The 12,861-nt window shown below is 36.7% G+C and overlaps 1 long non-coding RNA gene across 1 annotated transcript; it reads right to left on the bottom strand.

Moving 5' to 3' along the window:
• Nucleotides 1–3,122: 3,122 nt before the first annotated feature.
• LOC128509019 (uncharacterized) lies at nt 3,123–11,495 on the bottom strand. The gene is made up of 3 exons (XR_008355991.1): nt 11,012–11,495; nt 10,419–10,465; nt 3,123–6,114 (listed from the first exon to the last, which is right to left on the bottom strand). It is a non-coding gene; the product is annotated as an uncharacterized LOC128509019 (long non-coding RNA).
• Nucleotides 11,496–12,861: the final 1,366 nt, after the last annotated feature.

Raw genomic sequence — 12,861 nt, forward strand, 5'->3', positions numbered from 1 at the left:
TGGAAGTGGCTTGGAGTGGTTAGGACTGTACGGGGGTTGTGCATCACCCCCGGATGAGTTTCTGTAAGGTGCAAGTCTAGGTTGGTGAATGATTGTGTGTACACGTTCCACAGACAGATGCGTCTCTTTTGCAAGACAAGTTATTTGTTGATTTTCAAGGATTCAGGTGTTTTGAATTCTTCTGTAATTTCATTTTTGATGGGATTTTCACGTGAAATTTCTCAGTGGTTAAGGCATTGGACTACGGTTCGGAAAATCCCAGGTTCAAACCCCACAACCACCAAGTTGCCACTGTTGGGCCCTTGAGCAAGGCCATTAACCCTCAACTGCTCAGATGTATAATGAGATAAAAATGTAAGTCGCTCTGGATAAGAGCGTCTGCCAAATGCCTAAATGTCAATGTCATCACAAGTCCCGGTTTGACTTGAACGCCCCTTATATTAATAAACTAGCTCTAATACAGTATAATTTCTTACGTATGATATTCTATGATAATTTCCTTTAATAATAGAAGGCAAACAAATGGATAGGGGAAAAAAAGCCTTTTTTATTTACAAAACAGTCAGTCATTAATACAGTATAATGTAATATGGTATGTTTTCTATTAGGTGACATTTAAGTAATATTTATGGAAGGAGTCTCTAGTGTTACTGATTTATAGCAGTCAGTAAGTTTCCCTCCACAGGACAGACTTTAGGACGGACAAATTTACACTTACTGATTTTCCAAGAATATCAAAAGTTTTTTTTTTAACTACCTTAAAAAGAGAGAGAATACAGATGAGACTGGTTATACCTATTATAATATCAGCAGTATAGAGACATAACTTGTTTTACAGGCAGTCCTTATCATGCCACAGCCCTCCGTGTCTAGTAGTCCAAGGGAGAAAAATTGTCTGTGCTTTTAGGGGAAGTGTGGCATGCTTACACTTGTACATCAAAGCGACTAGACTGGTATTGAGACAGTGACTAGACAGTCTTGGTGGAAAGATGCTTTTTCATCCCTAATTAGTAGCTGTCGGTTCATAAGGGAGATGCTCCACGACATTAAATGTAAAGAAGCATTCTATTATATGAATATAACAATAAACAGTTAAACTGTGAGTTTTCTTATTTATGAATAAATGTACAATTGTAGTTTTAAATAATAAAATACAATGCTTTAGTCTAAAAGGGTACCTAAATCCCCTTATTTAATCATTTTTAGACATTCAGATGGATTACCATGCATGCAAACATAAATATATATATATATATATATTTTGGATTAGCTGGACTTTAAAAAGCCAATTTTAAAAAATTGTCCCTCTTATTGCAAGCTCATTTAAAGGGGAACCCTCTCCCAGCTCATTGCTCAGCTTTGCAGTTCTCTGAAGGGGCGTGGCTCAGGAGTGGCTCATTTAGATAGACACTGAAACGGTGTGTTCGGAGAAGGAGTGAACCAAAGGGAATTTAAAAAAAAGCATTATCTTTGAGTTATTTTAGCTGAAGCTTTAACAGACTTATTTTAGGGGAACATATCCTATTCTAGATTTTTCTGAGAGTGTATTGTAGTTTACAGGATTATACTCGGTCGGTTCACTGGTTTAAAGAAGGCATGCTTTTTCAAAATCAGACAGCATTTCACGTACAACCCTTTTCACTTGGGGAAGGTTTTCTAGGCTGCTTAGAATTGAACTCCTCTGTGCTGCTATACAATAGTGGGATCATTATGGAGCACAGCAAGAAGCAGTACTGCCTCACAGCTTAGGGGTCATTGTGTCCAGGTTCCTCCGGGTTCCCTGGTTTTCTCCCACCTCCTAAAAACGTGCTGGTAGATGAGTTTTTGCCGCTGAAATTCTCCTGAGAAGTGTGTGCATGTTACCTTGTAATGGACTGGTGTGTCATTTATCGTGTATTCCTACCAGACCATCAGTGCTTCTGAGAAGGGCTTTGGATTCATCGCGTCCCTGACTAGCGTAAAAAAACTTACTCAAAATGAACAAAAGACCGATACTATTGTAATGTCATATTTAAAGCTATCATTTGTTTTAGACTCGCTAAACCTGCTATGATTTTTCCCCCCATTGATATCAGTTGGAACTTTGCAATAAACAATCTGTTTTACCCAAAATTTTTAGCACGTTCCTCTCATCTTTCTTTCAAGACAAAAAGCCTTCCTGGCTTGAGGAAGCCTGCCAACGGCGCCTACTTTCCCGTCTCCATTATCTGTGTTTGCAGTGCACTCATCCAAAGGTAGCCATCTCATGTGGCCCAAAGCCCATCCACAATGGCACTCGTGGAAATATCTGAATGTGAGGTGAATATAATATCTCTTAATTAAAGAATAATTTCAAATGCGCAGAGCTCTGCTTTTCACGAAGGCTTGAAATGGCTACTCCAGCGCAGAGAGATCTGAAGTGGTGTTTTCATCCGATCCTGGCAAAAAAAAAAAAAAAAAAAAAGTGAACGTGCAGATTCATTATGTAGTGGGCCACAGGGTTGCTAATGGATTTTGAATTAAGGGAAACATTTTTACTTGCACGCCAATAGTGAGGTATGCCTGTTTTTTGTCCCGGCCATTTGAAAGCATGATTTTATTTTCCTCACACCAGTTAAGTGTTACCTTCAGTTGGGGATATGTATATATATATATATATATATATATATATATATATATATATATATATATATATATAATGACCTGTGAAGAGATCAGAGGTAACTATACACTGATTTATGAGTTTCTTCGTACACCGTTTCTTCAATAACCATTTTTAGCAAGTCCTTAAATTTGTTTAATACATCTGTTTACATAAAGATGTCAATGATTTATGACACATTACTTGATATTGTGCTAATAGCAACATATTATAAAAGCAGATTTGAAAGATCTAGTTCCTCAAGAAATGACTAAGAGACAGACAATTATAATTACATTTATTTTATCTGGAAAAAAAAGTATTGAAATCAAGTACCGGACATAAAGCACTTAGCATCTCATAGAGAACATGTGATGAAATGAAACATAATGTGTCATTTTATGATTTATTTTTGCAATCAGAAATTGATTCAGAATAACCTGAGAAATTCACCACAGCAGGTTTGCAAGATAAAATTTGATTTTAAACACCTTTCACGTACAGTATTTTGGAGCACATTTTTATTTTGTTATATGAATATAACCACAAACACATTTCATTCACAATTGCTGTACAGAAAAAATATATATATACACAAGACAAGAAATCCCCAACAAAAGAAAACTTTTTCATGACAAGAGCAAGAACATTTTTAAATATAAAAAAAAATTTTTTTTTTACAAAAATGCTGCAAGCTTTTTCAGCATCCATTGCTACAGCCATAGAAAAATGGTATCAAAGCCATCAATTTATAAATTTGTTGTTTACTGTATCATTAACTTAAATCTTTATTACTAGATAGCTTGAAGTTCCTCCAGCTGCAATAACTGTGATCTTTGATCGCAACACACAGTACATAAATGTTTTTTTTTTTTTTTGTTAATAACTTTTATCCTCTTTTCTCATTGTGATTGGCTTCTGTAACATGTACACCTGTTTAACTGCTTGTTAACACAATCAACTGATCAGCCAATCACATGTCGGCAACTCAATGCGTTTAAGCATGTAGACATGGACAATGCAAGAAAAGTGATTTAAGCGTGTCATGGTAGTGGGTGCCAGACAGGCCGGTCTGAGTATTTTTTCCAAAACTGCTGATCTACTGGGATTTTAATATACACAACCATTCTCTAGGGTTTACAGAGGATGGTCTGGAAAAAAGAGAAAATCCAGTGAGCAGCAGTTCTTTGGGTGATAATGCCTTGTTGATGCTGGAGGTCAGAGGACAATGATCAGACTGGTTGGAAAGGCAACAGTAACACGAATAACATCTTGTTACACCCGAGGTATGCCAAAGAGCATCTCTGAAGATAGAACACATCAAACCTTGAAGCAGCCGGACTCCAGCAGCAAAAGAGCACACCGGGTGCCACTCCTGTCTGAGTCTGGATTTCTGCTGCAACATCCAGATGGTGGGGTCAGAATTTGGCATGAACAAGATAAAAGCATGGATCCATCCTTCAGTTCAGGCAGCTGGTGGAGGTTTAATGGTGTGGGGAATATTTTCTTGCCACACCTTAGTACCACAGCCAACCCAAGTATTGTTGCTGACCATGTCCATCCCTTTATGACTGCAGGATGAACATGTTATGTCATAAAGCTAAAATCATGATCTCTTGAATATATTGAACTGTACTCAAATGGCCTCCACAGGCACTAAATCTCAATCTAGTAGAGCACCTTTGGGATGTGGTGGAATGGGAGATTCACATCACGGATGTGCAGCTGACAAATCTGTGTGATGCTCTCATGTCAATCTGGGGAAAATCTCTAAGAAATGTTTCTAATACATTGTTGAATCTACAGTACGCCATGTAGAATTAAGGTAAATGGGGGTCAAACCCAGTACTGACAAGGTGTACCTAATGAATACTGGATACACCACTAATGTATCCTGTATATAAAAAGACCACCGATTTCATACTTGCACCATATATCAAACTCGTATAGGTCAATATATTACATTTTCGTATGTGAAAAAAATGGGCCATGCTCTAAAAGTACTTTCTGCTCTACATGTACCAGTGTGTGGGCGAAGGTCCTCCAGAACACACACCGCCATGTTCTTGGTGGAAGAAAAGGACAGCCGAGTCACTTTCTCAGCGATATAACTGCCAATGGAGGGGCAACTTGGTCATGTGGAAGAGTTGAGCACTTAGCCTTCTTCTTCAAGTATGTTAAGGTGCTCAACCATGCACTTGGAGCTTTACACACACACACACATACGCGCGCACACACACTATGGTTGTGCATTAGACTGTACGAGATGTCCACAACACTGAGCAAAGGTGGTATCAAAGGTAGCACTTTAATACACTCGGGAAAGACTATACATTTTTATTACAGCTAAGTTCTTCTTCTCATTCCTGTATGCTGGCTTTTTGAAGACACAAAAGAAGAAGTTGTACAGTACAGTGTTGTACAGTGTACATGCTTAACTTTCGCTCTTCTCATTAGTGCCTACAGCAATGGAAGGCTTTTATGTCCATAGATTTATAGTCACAGAGCCAAGGACACTGCAAGTGAGCCAAGAGGCGAGCCGAACGCATAGAGGAATCCAGCTACTCATGGTCTGATGATCCTTATAATAATAAAAATATACGCAGTGAAAGCTGTTAAACCATGCATTATTATAATTAGTAGTAGTAGTAGTAGTAGTAGTCAAAGTATTCCCTGGTGGATGTTTACTTTAATTTAAAGTAAAAAGGCATCTATGATTTTACTACATCAGACAATGTTATGAATGATTAGCCATTTTTTCTTATAAATCAGTTCTTAACAGTAATGTGAAATATATTTTTGTTTTTCTTGACTATCCTTCGTTATAAGCTATTGTCAACGATTATTAAATTATTTGTAGTTTATTAATTAATAGAAAACAAAGCACTGTTTTCCGTAAAATGTCACGGTCTATGCTTGTTTTCTAAACTTTTTGTTCTCTTATAATTCTAAATCAATGCCCAATCCACCATTTATGTTCATCATCATCATCATAATAAATGATTAAGGAGGAAAATGTCAAAAGCGTCTCCAAGAAATTACTTCCTGAGCTTGGCCACTGTCTAAAAAAAAAAAAAAAAAAAAATTCAATGCAGTGGACTGGTCTATTTTCCACCCTATTTAAGAGTGTTTAATTTATGGTGGTCTCTGTGGGAACGAGCTCATTTGTTTACGTCACCTTAAACTTAAAACCCTGTCATGGGTGAGAAGTCCATTTGTAAATTCACCTCCTATGTGCTTCGATTTTCATACTCGGCTCCTCTTACATGCCCGGCCTTAACTATTAGTCTAAACAAAGCATTTGTCATCGTGTCATTTCAGCACCTTAAAGTGATGGCCTCAGGTTTTTCTTGCATGATTCTACGTGTCGAGGTTGAAGAATGGCCCCTTTTTATCCTGGAGTAGAGGATGTCTGTTCTTTATCAAGTTTTACACCAGCCAAAAAACCACTTCAGGAGAATCTTCAGTTCCTCCATGAATGTGTCAGGTGTGGTCTTGGAAAAAAAAAAAAAAAAAAGAGGTAGTGTGAATAAACTAGACTAAGATTTTTGCAATCTGAACTATTTTGAAAAATTTTCAAAATCAAGATTTTATCAAGTCAGCAGCTTAAAATAAATAGTGATGATGTTTATGTAATTTAACCGGACAGGTTTATGAAATTTAACCCTTTAAAATGGTACTCTTGAAATTCTCGTTCGGATCGGTTTAACACGAGCATCCAGGCATTACAGAGATAAAAGGTTTAAGACATCAGTCATTTGGCCAGTTCTGTCCAGTTGTTATGTCTCACATTCAGCTGTTCCTAATGTCCTCATGCTTTTGACATGGCTGTATGACTCCAACACACACACACACACACACACACACACACACACATCAATTCAGCTCATTTAAGTTGGCCTTACGTAGCACGGTAACACACTCATAACATCATAATTAGAATTTTTGTTTAATTTAGCTAACAATGATGAGTGAAATTATCTTTTTTAGCATTTGAGGTATTTTTATAGAAACTGGTGCTAGTTCATTTTGACTCGTGTAGGGAAAAATATGGCACGTAAGCCTCGCAAAGTGTATTTAAATCATTTTTCATAATCATAGGTTTTATGGTTTAAGCCATATTCTATATTTAAAATTAATAACACACATTAATAGGGTTAGTTACATTTATACATAAGTACATTTTATACACTACTGTGTGAAGTTTTTTTTTTGCAGAACAGCACATTAATACATTAGGGTTCATTAGAAAATATTTAGAAAATAATATTTGTCCAATTTTCTCCAAATGCATTAATGGAATTAATGTAACACTATAAAAATGGGTATAAGCAATGAATGTGATCTTTTTTAATAATGTTAAAACAATGTAGACAATAAAAATACAATACACAATTTTTTGTATGTTCTGTTAATATTTAGTTGATGTCTTATCCAACACAGTTTGCACATTATTCATGACGGAATGTAGTTTTATAACTGTATATTACTAATTATTAATTGACACTAGACTACGCACACACACACACACACACTCTCCACATCTCCAAATGCATTACTAGACTTAATGTAACACCTACTGTAGATATTGTACAGTACATTATGTCTAATGCTTATCCACTTAAACTCTCTTTTGTTCCTTATCTTAAGGAAATGTTAAATTGCTTAAAATATATAGTTGAGTGATGCGATTAATGTATAAGTTAACTTAAATAAATTAAATAATTGGACACAAATTACAGATTTAAGGTTTAATAGTGAAAACATTATCTTTAGCAATTTCCCCCTGGGATTAATAAAGTTCTTTGAATTTTTGAATCTTGAATCTGAATCTTTAGTTTTAGTCATTTACTTATCAAGTATTAACAGGATAAATAGATAAAACAAAAAAAAACTTACAGTGTAAAAGAAATTGTTGTCCACTTTCAATAGTATTATTCTTTATATTGATACTGAATTAAAGTGTCTCAAAACATTTTTTCCATTCATTCCGGTAGGATTCAAAATCCAGCGGAAGATACTTTCTTTTATCAGATAAACATGAGTACGCCTGTTTAATAAATCAGTTTCTTTCATCGTAAATGTAACAAAGGACAAATTACAGGCCATCGCTCGTCTCTGTGATGTTGTCTCGGTCTATTATATCATCTGAGAGGCTCGTAACAATGAACCTAATTGCGATCCAACTAATCCACAGAACCATCAAGAAGTTCACCGGCACGACCCAAGCACTGGGTCAAGTAAACAGTAAGTTATGAGGGCTGAGCTGTTTGTTTAGGACGAGGCTCGAACGCAATTAATTAGCATGTATGAATAACAATCGGGTCAACTCATTAGCTTTAGAATTATGCTTAGTCTTTTCTGACACTTACAAGTTCAGCCCTCGGGGCTTTTGGTGTCAGTCTTCATAAATATGCTGTATCTCCTTACACAAACGTGGCCTGAGTAACCATTAGTCATCGTCGACTGTCCTTTTTTTCCTGCTTGGAAAACGTCTTTCTTTCTTTCTTTCTTTCGTGTTCTTTCGTTAATGCACCGGCTCGTTCTTAAAATCTAGCTTAGGCAGGAAGGACAGTGTCTGGTACTGCAATAGAAATATCAGACTTCTGAATAATGCATAATGTTGGAGTTGTAAGCCCTATAATATCCATCACATTTGTATATCTGAACCATCCCCTGCTTTCTGACTGGGGTATCATTAACCTGACAACTTCTTTTTTTTTATTATTGATATTTTTTTAATCTTGCTTAATTGCAAAGTTATCTTAATTATTGTTTTCTATCTAAATCCTTCGGATCAGTTCCAAAAATGCTTTTTAGACATCTTAATTCTGCAACCCTCCCATTAAAATCAAGTCACATAAGATGTTACAGCCGACCTTTTATGAGGATTTTGCACTTTCATAAAGTCGAAAAACCCAGAGATCTAAGAGAAAGGTCACACAGTTTCAATAGTCTTAGATTATGCTCACATTACTAAACTTGTGTTAATGTCTCTCTTTACAGCACTGTATTCTCCTGTACACCTCTGAGTATTTAAATCTCCTGCCACTCATTGCATCTTTTGTTCGTTATATTAACATGGAAGAGCTGAGCTACTGTCACTGTGACTGCCTTAAGCTGGCACTTAAACGTATGTTTGAAAGGACGAAACGCCTATGCTGTGTGTTAAAAATATAGAAATGAGGGTAGAAATTCGTCGTTCTGGTTTGAGAACAAAATTATCCAGACTTTATTCAATAGAAACCTGGCAATACATGGCGCATAGTGTGACAGGGGAAGTTAAAGGCTGACAAGCAAAATGATGAGATTACTCCCTGGTACATTTTGCTCCTTTTAAAGAGAAACCTCTATAGCAAGATTTAAGCTTGAGTTAACATTCAGATAGCTGTACTTAGCAGAAATCGGGCATAGCTAATCCTCTCGATGGTTAAGAAGACTGAAATCCTCTTTCTATCTTTCTGTTTATTGCTTATCCGGTCAAGCAGCATTGTTATTACTCTTCTGCTTTGCTCTTGATATTACATAAAGCAGCTTTTCCCGAACACACAGAAGGTTTAGGCTGTTCATCGGCTTGAGCATGTGTGTTTACAGGGATCGGGACAATAATGTGAGTATGTGATACATGGGGAAAGCCTTGCAGTGTTTCACGTGACGAAGCAGCATGAAGAAGAGACAACGATGATGATCCATGAGACAAAAAGATGACACAGCGTCTCGTATACCCTAATCACCCAAACACAAACATCTGCAGCAGCACTGAATACAACACTGATGTGCATAATTTTTGTAAACATGCTGTAAAGACAAGAAAAAAAGTTAACAACCAAGATATTATTTTTAAAACAAGGGCTCAGATGCAGAACCCCAAAGCTGTGTTTCCCTTTCGTAAATGTTTCCAATTAAAATCCTTTTAGAAAGCCAAGATTCCTATTTATAAAACAAACCATCGAAGAACCATTATTGTCTAAGAGTGCATATCAATGATATAGTTGTACTGTAAACAGTGTACCAGCCTGCAATAGTCTAATCCCGTAATAATAAGCAGAGACCACATTAAGGTGCTCGACTAAAGCCCTTTGCATCCAAATATATGACAAAATATTTGGTGGGGAAATAAGTCTTTAATAAAAGCAGATGTGTGCAACACGGCATTACAGTTTAAACCAATAACCATCACTATGTATGTTTAAAATTATTTCAATTGGCATAATGATACAGTAGCTCTCTCTCTCTCTCTCACACACACACACACACACACATTGACACACTTCATCCATGTTTAGACTAGATTAACTCTGGCTCCTTTCTGGGCTAATATATAATCCCAAACATGGATTATGGACTATTTTATACAAAGCAATATTTATTTTAGTCTTAAATTTATTTATTTTTTTAAACTAAAAAGACTAAAATGAAGATCCTGTTCCTTTGTGCCTATTAAAACACAGTGTAATGTGCATGTAATGTAATAACTATAATACAGGCTTCTGACATTAAACTAAAACAGCATAATTTTGACAATCAGTTTATTTTATTTATTTGTTTAAAATAAATTAATTATAAGCAGCATCTAACACTTTTCTTTATGCGACAGACAATACCATCGGGATGAAGAATAATATTTTGTGTGTTAAAAGCTCCTGCAGAGTGTGTGTGTGTGTGTAGGCTTTTGGAGGCACCAGGCTGAGGATCAGATTAAGAGTTAGTTGGGTTTAATCCCATGGCTGCCTTTTGTCTCTTCAATATTACTAATGTACATGAGATTGGCTGCATTTGACAGATGTCTAAATCTCACCCGAGCCGATTGAGGAAGACTTTCTCTGCCTTTCCAAGCCGATTTCACTGTACACACAAAGCACGATTCACTCTTTAGTGCAAACATGAAAGAAATTCTGCAAGCATAGACACACTGGATTATTATTATTATTATTATTATTATTTACAGCACACTTCTATTATTAGCAACTGTTATTATTTTACAGTTGATCTGATAGATGTTTTAGGATAAATATTTATTTTGGAACAAATATATTTTTCATATTATGTACACACACACACACACACACACTGTGAAATTAGAAATTTGTCCAAAACATATTAATATAATATTAACAAAATAATATCTTATATTATTTATCCTAAAACGTCTATCAGACTGACAACTATTTTATTTATTTAAGCCTTCACACATTCTTCTTAAATAGAAATACAAGAAAAAGAAACAACAGTTAATTATAACATACTGTAAATTGTCATTTAAAAAAACAATACAAACATAAACTAAACTAGCTTTGCAATTGTTTGGTATAAAGTGTAAAAAAGTGTATAAATATAGGGTAAATATATGAACAGGCATGAGGAGTAAATATGGAAGAATAATAAAAACACCTGTTATAGGAAGCAGAAGCTCGCGCGCGCGCGTTCCCGTGCCGCAGTGGCCGCGCGGGCTGAAGCTCTCGAGACTCGCGCGCGGAACTCATCATTCCTTCATTGGGGGGGTCACCCAGTGAGCGCGCGCAGCTCGCTGAGCCGGTCCCGATTCGGTCCAGTTCTAAACACACAGCACCAAGCATTCTGCCTTCACTTCAGCTCCATGGTATGAAAAATGCATACAGGAGAAAGGAAAACAAACACACGCACGCACACAAACCGAGAGCGCGCGAGGTCCTCGCTTAAAGTGCAGTGCAACAGCGGCCCGGTTCTGTGCATGCGTGCCTTTTATAGCCTATGGGGACTCATACACAAGCTGTCTTTCTCCTGAGCGGCACGACTAAAACATGGTGGAGTAGGTGCTGTAAAAATCGATTAAGCGTGGATTTGCTTGATGCGCGTGTTGTTAAAATGGAAGTCTCGCGCTAACATAAGCTAATTATTAGACCAGGATGGTTTATGCACAGTGCACTCACTGTAAGTTTCTGTAATGCTTTTCCCGTCATCTAGCGGTGCAAGTAAAAATTATGCTGAAAGAGTTCTGTGCTAAAGGTCTCTACTGCCCTCTAGTGAAAAAAATATTTAACTACTCCCAAAAAAACATCAGCTTGTGCCTGCCTGTGTGTATCAGCTGGAGCGCAGGGTCAGACAGGTTACAGTGCTCCTGGAGCAGATAGGGTTAAGGGCCTTGCTCAAGGCCTCAACAGTGGGAACTTGCCAGTGCTGCGCCTCGAACCTCCAACCTCCCCATCAGTAACCTACAGCCTGAACAGTGGTTTAAGCCACCCACCACTGCCCCTAGCATTTTCTGCATGTGGAAGGGAACCCGGAGTACCCGGATAAGACCCACCACGCACAGGGAGAACATGCAAACTCCATGCACGCTGACCCTGAGATGGGAATCAAACCCAGACATTGAACGTGCAAGGCGACTGTACTAAACACTACCCCATCATGCCGCCAGCAGGATACATATTTGCTGTTAATAATCACTTAGCTATCTTACATACATTATCCTTAACCTTAATTAATATGGTTGGACTTTCCATGCCTCTCAAGTTACTAATTCTATGCCAATGCTCTGTTGGTGCGCTGTCTGTATGTACTACGAATCAACCCCTCCATTGCAAGACTCATTGCAAAAATAATAGATTAGGATGCAGAAGCAGTAGTTGACATGACCATGGTCCTCTTGTTTTTACAGACTTCAACCAGATTTTGTTGAGCAAAATGACACCAAGTGTACAAAATAAGAATAACAGCTTAAAATAAATCAGCTCTTCCACTGTTAGTCAGTATTACAATAGTCGTGAGAGCTTGCTGGTTCATGAATGATGAGGTTTATAATGTAGATTATAAGAAATTTGCACAATTAAATACAATCACACAGCAAAATCTTCCAATAGAGATAAGCGCAGCGGGCTCCAGATTTTTGGTGTCATGATTTAAGTTCATTAGAATATTTTTATCCTTTGATTAAACATTTCTATAGGATAGCACAGTGCACGGGGGCTTACTAAATCTGTTGATAAGGGAACTTATTCAAATCATTTACTATAAAGTTCACTCCAAGAATATTTTGGAGTAATGTTATAGCACTCAGTATCATTTCATGGATGACTATAATGTCAAGTATGATGCTTGTATTAATTTTCCTTTTCTTTCTTTCTTTTTACTTTCATTCTTTAATATCTTCTTTCAATCATTCTTCCTTTCCTTTTATTTTCATCCTTTTTTCCTTATTTTTCTTTTTTGTTTCTTTCTTTTATCACCCTTCTTAGATCAGTCATTAAAGAATTAACCCTAAG

Source organism: Clarias gariepinus, chromosome 21 (genome assembly GCF_024256425.1).
Source record: "Clarias gariepinus isolate MV-2021 ecotype Netherlands chromosome 21, CGAR_prim_01v2, whole genome shotgun sequence".
NCBI lineage: Eukaryota > Metazoa > Chordata > Actinopteri > Siluriformes > Clariidae > Clarias > Clarias gariepinus.